The 12,940-nt window shown below is 37.8% G+C and overlaps 1 long non-coding RNA gene across 1 annotated transcript in view; it reads right to left on the bottom strand.

Moving 5' to 3' along the window:
- Positions 1–12,940, bottom strand: part of LOC104910381 — a 90,552-nt gene that overhangs the window by 72,598 nt on the left and 5,014 nt on the right. The gene's annotated exons all lie outside the window — the stretch shown is intronic.

Raw genomic sequence — 12,940 nt, 5'->3', positions numbered from 1 at the left:
AAAAAGAAAAAAAAAGGTATGTGAATTTAACTTACGAAATCTTTTCTAAAGCACAGAATTGAGAAGTACTATTAGGTGGTTTTACCGTGTCTGCTGCAACCTCCTAGCCTGAGGAGGTTCTTTAAGCAATTTCACACTGTTACACTTTGGATCTTTTTATCTCTGACTTACTATAACCTAAACCCTTCTCCTAATGGGAGCTGCTCCAGAAATTTGTTTTCTCCCTTGATTAACAGCCATCTTGCAGTGCTAGCCTGAAGTTATTTGCAAGCTATTTACACCCGTTTGTACCACTATCAGTCATCCTTTATCTTATCTAGCTCTTTTCCTTTGTGTTCAGCCTCTAGGTTTGCCTATGAATAACAACCCCTTTGTCTTTATTTTGGTAGGCTGATCAGCCTCTTAGCTTCTTTTGTCACTAGGGGATTTCTGTCCTCACAATGACAAGTGTCTGACCGGTTCATGTCAGCATTAATTCTTCCTGACCGTTCTTCCAGATTCGTGTTTCAATTGTGCCTTACCACTAATATTTCCTCTCTTCACGGGAAATATCTCTCCTGACGATCTGCCAATTATATCTGCTCCTTTTTATTTTTCTTTTTCCTCTACTAATAGAACAAGTCATACAAGGTCCCCGGCAAGAACATAAAACCAAGCAATCCATCTACAGGACACTTTAGACGTCTGCACCAGTGAAAGAAACGTGGGAAACTGAATACGAGAACTAGCTATGCCAACTAGCATAGCTAAGAATGGATGGAGTAATTCATATAGATTGGCTAGGCTGGGAAAAAAGATATGCCACTGCCCTGTGCCAGCAGACCTTGTGCTCCACATCTTGGCTGCACGTGGATAATGGAAGTTGCTCAGCCGGAAGTGTACAGGTAAAGGTGAAGATAAACAGCCCGCTGTCAGAATATTACCCATACAGCTGTCTGGAAGTCTTTCTCCTAGAGCTGGGCAGGAAAGCAAATCCCTACTAATGATTTGAGAAGCTGAGATTAGATAGGGAAGGTGACAAAACCAGCTAGAGAAGGATACCTACAGCAACACTTACAGGAGAACCATTGTGTAAAGGTAAGTCAAGTAATAGAATCAATACATTATAGTTTAATATTTCTATTAAAAAAAAAAAAGAGGATGAACAAGAACAGTAGATATTAAGATATAAGATACCATGTTCGAGGACTTGATATTTCACGGCAGAAAAGTAATACGTGTCTTTACTAAATAAATAAATAAATAAAATAAAGAAATGTTACCATCTAAAAGGAAGAATGAGGAAACTTAAAAATAGATCAGCTCGACAAAGTCACGAAATCCTCGGTAACCTGAACTCTCAAAGAAAATATACATCAGGAAATGAATGAGGAGCAAAAAAAGTTTTGAAGCAGTAAGGACAGAATGAGGCTAGCCAAGGTACAAAGACAGATCCAACAGGCAAAGAACATACAGGAAAAAAAGAAACACTCTATGCACATGTAAGGAGAAAACAACAGAAAGAGGTAGTACAGAAAAAAGACATTTATTGCCTGCTTTAGAATCACATTTGAACATTTGTATTACATTTTTGCATTTGCTTACTGCTACTAGCTGCAAATCTTGTGTATCTTCCTCTTGAAATGCTTTGTAAATCTCCCTTCATCTGCCCTCCAAATCATCACTGGTCATCAAGACTATTTTCAATATACACCCTGTCCTTCAGCATACTTTAAACCCCTTCCAGTTCCACAGCATCTGAGAACTCCATAGCACACTCTCTAACACTTAACCCACTGAAGAAAATACTGGTAAGTATTAAACCCAGAAAAGACCCTTGCAAGGGCCCCAATACCAATTCTACTTTTTGGGCAGTATTCTCAGTGGCAAAGTTGTTTAATATTGAATTTGAGGTCTTGCATCCAGCTAGTTCATACATTAATTTGACCGTATCTCTCTAGCCCATTTACTGTATGAATATGTCATACGAAACAACTCCAGAATCTCTAATAATGACAAGGCAGATAGAATTTACTGCTTCCTATCTGCCCAAAAGATCTATTATCCTCTGAAAGAAGGAAATAATATTGGTGTGACATGACTTGTTGACTGCAATTCATCTATTTTTGTTCTTTCATGTACTTAATAGGTGTTTGGAATTTTTATTCCAGCATTTATTTGAAAATTTGAGTTACTTGACTAGCCTGCAGTTGTGGATCCCAACTATCTCTGTCTTTCTCTTCTCCCTCTTCCTTCCTACAACCATTATTTCCAAGTCAGTGACAGAACAAAACCAAACAACCAATACCCCACTGAATTTAACACTGTTCACATGAACTCTAGAAGATTGCACTTCACAAACTATTTAAAAGGAATATGTTAAAATAATTTGTAAAAAAAAATAAATAATCTGTTCATATTTTACACAAGGGTGTATGAGATTCCCTAGTTTGAAAAATAGGAAGAAAGGAGAGTGGGAACAGAAAGCGAACAAGATGAATATACTAAAATATTATGTTTACACTAATCAAGGTTATAAAAAAGACATTGATATTATATAATTCATTTAATAGCATATTTTTTTTCTCTCTCCTCATTTCTTAATGAAATAATGGAATAGTCAAACACTTTTAATCTCTACATTCTCAGATGTAGATCTCAGAGTAATTTGAGAAAGGAAAGAGTTGTTGAAACCAGAGATCTGACAGAAATCTGTATCTCCAAACAGATGTGTAGCCTTTGACAATTTAAGATTTTCTTTCTTTATGCTTGCTGTTTCATGTCTTTACTGCCTCTTTCCTGGAAGTTTTTGCTACTCAGTTTGTATATTTCCCTCCTATATCTTTTGAATACATCAAAATATTTAACTATCACTGACAGCTTGCCACCATTCTCCTAAGAATTCGTACTGACAGATGCTGATCTTATGTTATGTCAAAGACTAAAATAATCCACTTTTTTTTTTTCTTTGTGAAATAAGGTAAACATCTACAAGCAACTCTGGTGAATGAGGTTAAAGTACTGAAAACTTTTGTTTATACCTTTTTCCTCTCAGTAAAATTCTCTGTTCTTTAATCCCTTATAAAGAGGAAGTTTGTCAGAGAATGAGGGAAATTCTTTCCTGTTTGATGACAACTTCGAGGAACAGAGCCCAGAGTCAGCAGAACAATGACCCACCCTCACTCAGCTCAAGAATCCCTACCAAGAACCCTGACTTGTCAAACACGCGCAATATGAGGAACTTGTACATAGCTACTCTACTTCTTCTAGCTACTCTTCACAGCAGTGTTTGACTTTCTTTCAAAATAGTGTCCCCTGGAGTTATGGAGTTATTTATTCTACCTCCTGCTATTCTTCTGTCTCTGCTCTTTCTCCAGTGACAAGTTCAGAAATGAAGAGCTGACCTACAGAAACTCTGGCCTTATGCCTCCAGTTTTCAAGCTGAAGTGCTGAAAAATACTATGCCATGCAGACGTGACTATAGAGGCAGAAACTCAGCATCTTGGAATTTTACTTGCACAAAACGATCTTCACCAATTATGTTGATGAAAGTCTATTCAAAATGATTTAATGTATTAGACCACAATGATACCATGCCACACCTCTGAAGAAAATGAAATAAGTCTATTGAATAAAAATAAAAAACCCCAAACAATCCTGAGAGTAGACATGCAAAAGTGCAAATAAAAATCACACAAAATTAATGGCTTTTTTAGGTTTGTTCTGTTGCTTTTTTATTAAGGAAAAACCATTGGGTGGCTTTACTTTCACTGTAGGGGATTGCCCTTGAGACACTATTCAGTAAACTCTCAGTGTCTGGAGCAGTGCCTGCACAACACCATCTGCCAGCTGTTCTAAGGACACCAACAAGTGCTCTGCAGACCAGCCATTCCAAAAGCCTTCAGTGAGCAAATATTTAGAGCATTTGTGTCTACAAAAGATGCTTTCTTAGTACATTTTTCAAACCCACATATTAACTCTTTAGTGAGACCTGAAGGCTTAAAAAGGGCTCAAGAAAAGACTATTTCAACAGCAACTCCTTTTAATCTCTGCCAAATTCATACATGTGTTATCCACACATGCACACAGATACAGATACATGCACATAAATGTTATCTATAATAATTTCTCAGGGTAATACAGACCTGGACATAAAACCATGAGAGCACTACGAGTCATTCACTTTTGACCTTTCCTGTATAGAAAAGGGCAAATGACTTCTGGTTCTGCTCTGTCAGGAGGAACCATCAAGCAGAATCATGCTATTCTTCTGGGATACTTCACAAATACAGCCAAGCTTTGCTTCTGCGTATAGCAGTTGTATAATGTCACATGGAGAAAATAGAAGCAGATGGACCAGGACTGAACTATACATGGTTTTCTTTGTGCATTGGGTGGGCTGCAAACTGCCAGGTTTCATAACTCTCTTTCACATTGATATCTGGTGCTCAACAAAGTATTATTTCATATGAAAGTCACTTCTTCAGTCACGGAATCGTATCTCTTCCACCCAGTTGCTTATTTCCACAAAAGTTGCTTCCATCAGTCAAATAAACAACCCAGCATGTTGGGGTATGAAGGTGAAACACCAGTGAGACGACTGCAGGACACAGTGCTAGGATAGGAAAAGGAGGTTGCATTGACTGCATATCATGTAGAAAGACTCTCTGGACAACATATTTTCGTACAAGCCAAGTACTAACTGGATCTAAATAAGCTCTCTATAGAAAAATATTGTCAACTATGAAACATTTCCAAAATTGAATTAAGTTGATTACATTTCTAAGGTTTGGAAATTTCGTTTCTAACTGATGTTAGTAATTCTATTGAGCCTTTGAATTTTTTTCTCCTGATCACAAGAACTAATATCTATTTTTGGCAGAGAAGAGGATAATGGGATGTGTTTGATTTATAATATAATCCTGTTACTAATAAGGAAGAAGCTTGAAGGGTAAAGTAAATACTGTAGATATTTTATAGTCTAAGACACAAAAAATATTGCTAGTACTCTAGCAGTATTGGTTGCATATTGGTAACTGATTTAAAACTCTAGAATAACTTAAAAATATTCATTATATGAAAGGCATAACAGAATACTTTCAAATCAGAAAGTGAAACTTTTTTTTTTCTTTTTTTTAAGACGCTGAAGTTCAGCTTAGTGGTATTCAGACAATATGTTTTGCCTGTGGTCTTATTCTTGAAGATGTCTTCCCAAAGCTTCCTCCAATAACTACCACATTACCGCATGACCTAGTGCTACAAGAAACCAAGCCATTTTACAAATGTCTGAATAATGTTTGGCACATTAGGGAAGTCTGGTCCATTTGGAAGGAGTTAGTAGATGTCAAAGTACTACGAAAAGTCATCTAGTCCATTTAGGAAGCACATAATATTTCAGAATAAAGTTAAGAAGCTCTACGAAACAGGAAGCCACAGTGTTTTAATCTCAAATGAACATCATCTATAGAACTAATTAAATAAAAATTCTGAAAGTACACAGTGTATGCTTTATAATGACCATATTAAACTGGGCATCCATTAAAGATGACTTCTGCCAATTACCTGCAAAAGTGCGCAAATTTGATGTGTAAATGTCAGCCACTTAAATTTTCAAATAAGCTGCTTTTATCAGAGCACAGTATTTGATGTAATCGCCTGAACATGTTTTGTAGCTAACAAGAAGGTAAACACGTCCACACAGAACTTGTCAACACTGCCTCCCGGGACTGCCAAGTTTCAGCTGGTATGTATTGACCAAAATCTGTTACACTAAGCAAGCATTATGTAATGTGGCTCTCTCAAACACTGAGTGGGCTCCTCCTACCTAAATTAGGAGATTGAAGATAAGGTCTGGCAGACATTCAGAGTTTTAGAGACGGGAATGAGGATATAGTCTCATTTTTGCAAATTGCTCAATTTAGGTAGCTATCTTGGTTAAAGACCTACTCAGAATTTTCAATAAATTGAAAGACATATTTAAGACAGCCCAGGCGTGATTTTAGTTATGATCAAAACTGAATTCTGCAATGGAGATGGTGGTCAAAAGCAAAAAGCCTAATATTGAGAAAAATCTTTTTTCTTCTCAGTTCAATTTTTGTTCTATCAAAGCATCTGAAACAAGATGGGGTGTTGAGACGTAAATTATTCAATTAAAAAATAAGGGTGCTCTATGACTCCCAGTATTAACCAATACCTATGATTCAGAGTCCGGACTTGTTCCACTTGAACATCCACCGGAAATAATATACAAGTATCACAAATAATCCATACGCCATATCCCATAATCACATTTTACTTTGTGAAACAGTGGAGTATTACTTCACAAAATTGTAAGCATTACGTTAGCATAAGAGGGAAATGATGTCGTAGCAAAAAAAATAATTGTATCTCCAATGCTCTTTCTTTCATGTCAGAGAGGGACTCCTAGTAGTAGTAGTTCTGTATGGGTAGTCACCACAAGAATTGTAGAGACAGTACTGAGTGTCCATGGCAAAGCTTCAGTATTTAACTGTTTAACTGCTGTGGTGCATGCCGTTTGATTCTATTAGCATCACACTTAGCAGTTTATCAATCTGCAGTCCAAATTAACCACCTTTCAACATCGGCCCTCCTAATGATCCTACCCTTTTTGCATACATTATTCAGAAGTATGTATCTCAAAAATCAATCTCTACTCATGCTCCTACAAGGACAAAAATTTGGTTGTACTCCAGATTGTGTAGAAAGAAAACAAAATCCTCATCAACTACTGAAAAGGATGAAAGTTGATCAGATTGCATGGACAAAATATCTATTACATGAGACAGAGTATGCAAGTATTTTCATCACCTGTAACACCTTTCCTTAGGACCTACCTCTGCAGAGTAATTAATTACATTTCCATGATCTGTGAGCACATGCTTTTGATGCTGATTAGGAGCAGAGGTCTTTCTTTCCCATCCTACAGCAAGCAGCTTCAAACAGTGAGGGAAGGATACCCTTTGACATCTGCACACACAGGCAGGAAGTGACAAAAATGGATAAATATCTGCAAAAATCAGCACTAACATATTCTACAGCTGACAGATCATATTAAGCTTTAACTGAAACACTAGAAATGCTTGGTGTGGAACCATGCCAGTTTTTCTCCCGCTCATGGGTAGATAGAGTGAACAAGTTGTATATGTCTTAACAAGTATTTATCTTCAACACTTGCCTTCCTTTCAGAAGTCAACCTGCTTGTTTTTACTTTACTTTTCCTAAACTTGTCAATAATATTGTCATTCTGAGAACAGACATGCCTTTCATCAGTTTAACAGTTAAGTGACAAAGAATGAAGCAGAAGAAACACTTGGATCATCAGTTTTACATAAAATTGAAACTAACCATTACTGTTGCCCAATCTAACATGCTCTAGCCCAAACTTCCTGCCCTCCAAATAACCTTGAACAGGAATCAAAGCCTCTTTATTTTTTTTTTTAAGACTTTTTTATTTTTTTACTAGAGAATGCTTTGCAAGAAATACTGATGATAGAAGCTAGAGCCATCAGTCTTAATGAAACATGCTTAATTCACTATTCCAGTACATGTAATATGCATGATCTGATTTATCTCCTCTAACTCTCCAGTGCTTCTCACAGAGATTTCCTTGAATAATAAAAGTTGCCATGATTCCAAGTCCTCATTTCCAGGAGTACTTCCAAATTTTAAGAAATTGACAATTTAGCATGAATGCTACTGGAAGAACCAGTAGCCAGGTTTCCAATAGTGATCAAGGGATCCTACTAATTTGATTTTCTTTGAGCCAAAGTATCCTCCATCCCTGACTGCACTTTTAGCTTTTCCAGACTGCCTAGCTTATAGCCTTCCTTATATAGCCACTATGTGATCCTTAAAAGAGTACAGAAGAAGCACCTTCTCATGCTATACATGCCAGCAAACCCTTCCCAGCCTGCCTCTTCTTCAGGTACATCTCAAACTTGACTTACCATTTTGTTTACCTGTTACGTAAGTACTGCCAGCAATAGGTGGTTTGGCACTCACCTCACATAGCACGACCAAAGCTTCTCCAGAGCTATACATAGAGAACTATCTAGCTGAGAAACAACAGTGACTACCATCTTACTGCTCCTCTCCTCCTCCTCTGATTAGCAGATAAATATGGAGATGCAATTTACCAAGCAAAAACCTGTGCAGGAACTGGCTGGGAATGACATCCATGATGCCAAGCCAACAGTTCATATTTATATCATTTTATTCTTAAACAGCTTTATGTGTTTTTTCCAAATGTAGCAATGCCAATGAGCTACAGGAGGACAAAGTGCTAAACAGTGACTCCATCTGATCTGCTAGACACACAGTCCCAGCTGTTATCCCTGGGGCTGCCAGCCCAGATCATGAACTGACCCCACCTCTATCCCACCCAGCCACCAGCTAATCTCCAGCCTGGCTCTCATCTGTGTCTCATTCTTCCTCTGCAGAAGTATTTTAATCACCAGGCTACTCCTCTAACAGGCTACTTATGGAGAGCTGGATAGAGCAAAAGAAAAGTCCATTCAAAGATGATCTCCAACCTCTTCTTAATTGGTGCTGTACAGGGAAAGTAAGGCCTGCTCCACTTTTTTGCTATTTGTTGGGGTTTTTTTGTTTGTTTGTTTTGGTTTGTGTTTTTTGGTTGTTTGTTTGTTGGTTTGGGTTTGGGGTTTTTTTGGTTGGTTGGCTTCCTGGAAATATAAATCAGACCTATTCGTGATTTTCAGTGTTGTAGCTCTGTGCCCAGAGATCTTGAAAACTGGGATGGGAAGGCTGTCACACCCCAGTTTACTGTAAACACCAGCCACATGTGAGACTGCTTTATTCTCAACACTCAGGCTGGCATATCAGGGCATGCATTCCCAGTGCACACCCTGGGTGCAGGGCTGAAGAGGGATGGAAGGAATTCCTGATTAACTAATAAGTTTGTTTTCCAGCTGCTCCGGTCCTTTCCCATCTTTGCATATTCCATGGTTTTTCCTAAGGCATTCATCCAAGCTTTGCTCTAGCAACTCCAACCTTGAAAGCTTGAAGCTTTTTGAAGTGGCTCTAGAAAAAGCAGAATAGATTTCATCAGCTCCTGGAGAATCTGGGAGATAGGTATCCCACTGAAGGCATCTCATTTGCTTCTTTAGTTGATGTCCCAAGGAAAACACTTTGATCACTTTCCAAAGCTTATGTTGGAAACATCTCCCGGGCAAGGATCAGAAGGATGTTGTTTCCCCTCAATTTCTGGACTGCCTGAGTATTAGACCTCCATCTTGGTTTTAGGTGAGCTTGAAAGTTCACTGGAGGATGTAGAGTTCATTGGCAATGGACAGATTCTTTGCAGATCAATGGCTAGCAAGACAACTTATGACAGAGAGCCAGGTTTCCAGCAATGTAAGCTTGACTCCAGCACCTGCTTTCAGATCATTCCAGGACCTTTCTCAGGTGGCTTTTAGATGACTATAGGAAGCTTGTTACATGAGGAATGTGGACTCCAACCAGTGTGAATACAAAGGACAGAACAGGAAGAGAATAATAATCTTTCAACAAGCAAAGTGGAAAAGCCAACAGCTGCTAGCACTTTCTACTACTTTCTACTACTACCAGTAGTAGACTGCTGGTACACTCACGTGCCCAAGTCCACGGAGAACCTAACCCAAGAGAGATTAGTCCTTGAGAGACAGAGTCCAGCTGATCATGATGACAGCAGCACCCATACATCATTATACCTTCATGCTGTTCTTTACGTAGTTCACTTTCAAGAGAAAAAACACTCCTGATATTTCAGTCCAAACTTCATACATAGTGTTAGCTTTGCAGTCATATGGGTACTGTTCTATCAGCTAAAATGCTGCTCTGTGCAAAGCACTTGGCTTTTTAACTATTTTGTAACTTGGTCATGTAGCACAGGGCTTGTTTCTGCTGTTTTACTCAGCTGTGATGAGGCAGTGGGAGAGGCATACTGCATACAAAGTGTTCCAAGTCACAGACTGTTGTGGATCGGTGGAGTTTTCCATATTGCAATGAGATGCTGAGTGCTACTTTTATGGGTACATTCTCCATTTACCATTTCCAAGTGCTAAGAGACAAGGCAGCTGGGTTTGTTCAGCTTGTATCAGTAAAGAGTTCTCTTTTGCCAGAGGTATTTTCTCTGTATCATGTCTTCTGACTCACTTCCCCACAACCTATTTTCTTGAAAACACAAACCCAGGAAGGTCCCGTATCTTCTGATTGCCAAGCTAATAATAATGCTGAGATCTGATTATAGCCTACAGGCTCTTCCTAGAGAGGAGGAGAAGTTTACATGCCAGGGAAATGGAAGAGATCAAAGTTTGAGCTTCTGCCCTACTGAATGCTCCACTCCAAATCCCTGAAAGCAGATGCTTGAGGTTTTGATCTGCCAATATATACCCATAAAGAACTGGGGAAAAGCTTTCGCCGAGGTTCACATGCTGTGTTATGAGCAACACTGTGTAACGCTTACATTCAGTAGACCAGGGACAAGGAATCCTGAGTTGCAGCAGAATAATTACAAGAAGGTTGCAATATAGATTTGAGACATGTTTTGTCCAGGAGTACATCAAGTATGGGAGCTCTAGAAGTAAAAGCAATGCCTTAATGGCTCTTAACAGAAATATGAAAACACTGGAGCACCGGGATCACTTTTAGGGTGCTCCTCAGAAGCAACTGAAGTTGCATATGCATATGTCATGATATCTACAGGACTCTGCCTCCATGGAGTACAATGCATCAGCACCACAGCCTTCTAAAGCCACTCCTGATTTAGGAGCACAGGTTGCTAGCAAGAGAAAAAAACTCCCAGAGGCCCACTGCAACACTCACTTATCCTTTTTAAGTGTCACAGTCACGTGGTCTTACCTAGACACATTTTTACTGGCTTGCCCACCCTAATCTTAGCCATACACAGCAAAAGGCATCAAATTGCATCATCTGCTTCAGACAAGATAAGAGACAACACTGAGTGTGACACATACTGAAAATGCCACAACTTCTCATGACCCATATAAAAATACATCAAATAAAACCAGCAGCAAAATGGAATTTTATTTCTTCTGAGAAATGGCCTGTGAATTAATAGCAAGATATTTTTCCTCCCAAAACTGTATGGCCCAGAAATCAATCAAATAAACCAGGGATGAGAGATAAGAGGTGCAGAATATACATACTTCTTCAATATTTCCAGAAAAGATGAGTCTAAAAACTGCTGATTCAGTCCTGTTTTACAGGACTATACCTTCAAAGTGACACAAATGTTCAAAGAAAAGTGGTGTATTCTAGAATGTTTTCAAAATCACAACGTCTTATTAAAAGTGGAGTAATTGTGATGTGAGAAAAGGAGAGTTTGGGAGATTACATTTAGCTTTGGTCATTCACCATCATTTCAATAAATGTAACTGTTGAATGTTTTGAGAAAAATTTCTGTATGTCATATAAAAGAATTAAAAAGCTGCTATTGATCAATCATTTCTTCCTCTTAGTTTTAGAGTTTTCATCAGAATTTGGTCCATTTATGTAGGTTAGAACAATGTAAAGCTCTTTACGTATTTTCATTTCAGGCCAACTGATATCTTTGAGAACCTGTGGTGTTGTCGCCTTTGCTGAAGAAAAGAAAATAAATCAGACACTGAAGGTCTCAAACACCACTGAACAAGCACCCACATACCAGTTCACTGTTTCAGAGTGAGCCCTTTAAAATGCTACAAATGAAGCAAAACCTAAAGTATCTGTATACTGTTTTTACTACGAAATACATTTACTACATCTTTAGGTGATATTTAAATATACTTTCTCTCATAAAAAAGATATTCAAGTCTCAGCATGACCCACTGGCTTTGACTTGCCAAGTGGTGTTTATTGGGTATATTCCGTTAGCACACCATATTTTGACTGTAATTTTGTGTCCTTAACACTCCTCTCCCATTCTGTGCACATATCTACCTACCATTCACTTCAAATGATGAAGAAAGGCACATTTGTAAACAGGATCTTGAAAAAAGATACGTGTTTGCAAGTATTTTAGGGTAATTGCAAACGACGCAAAAAGGTCAGAAATACCCTAAGCTTCAAAAAACAGATGCTCCATTTTCATCTCAGGTTTCAAATCTGCAAACAAAACTTTTGCTTAGGAGTAAGCATGTAAATTAGGCATGCTGAAATAGGGGCTAAACAGGCACATGTCTGTAGGGTTAGGCCCACAAAGTCCACAATTACAATAAGTAATCTCTCTTTTTAAAACTGTATTTTTATCAATTGATTTTTTATATTAATGTGCTGAACAGACTTCCTCTTCAAGATCATTTACTATCATGCAATAAATGAAACTGCTTGGTAGAAAAGAGGTCATTTTGTAAGAATTTTTTTAAAGTGCATGTATTTAAGCAAGTTTAAGTAATGATGTTTGAATTTATTTTCACCCTCGGAGAAGCTGGTAAGAAGTTTGATGTTAGCTTTTTGTTACATGTTAAAGACACCAAATATTCTTTCCTAAAATTATCATTATTCTGAGAAGGGATTGTACATAATAATGATGATAATAATAATAACAATCGTAATAGTAGTAGCAGTAGTAATGAACCTTTCCACTGGAAAAAGAATTTACCTGAATGCTTATAATGGGACACATACATGCATTCATTAATTTACATCAAAAGCAAGAAAATAATCATGAGTGTCTGGCAATATACTCCCAAGATTTCATGTCTGAAATTATTTCCTAGGGAAGAGACTTGCTCTAGAAAATTGAAGGTATATAATTTGACCCCCTTGCTGTGGCTCCACTAAAACTGCTGTCCTGTCCCACGGTGAAGCCTCCGACTCCAGAAGAAGGAAATAATAAAAAATAATATAGAAAAAATAATAAATTAAAAAAAGAAGAAGAAAGAAAAAAGAAAAAAAATTAAGGGACAGATTATTGTGGCTATTACTCACTGAAACACATTTT

The sequence above is a fragment of the Meleagris gallopavo genome, chromosome 3 (assembly GCF_000146605.3).
Source record: "Meleagris gallopavo isolate NT-WF06-2002-E0010 breed Aviagen turkey brand Nicholas breeding stock chromosome 3, Turkey_5.1, whole genome shotgun sequence".
In the NCBI taxonomy this organism is placed as follows: Eukaryota; Metazoa; Chordata; class Aves; order Galliformes; family Phasianidae; genus Meleagris; species Meleagris gallopavo.
The sequence above is the reverse complement of the archived record's forward strand: the minus strand, read 5'-3'. Positions and strand labels throughout refer to the sequence as shown.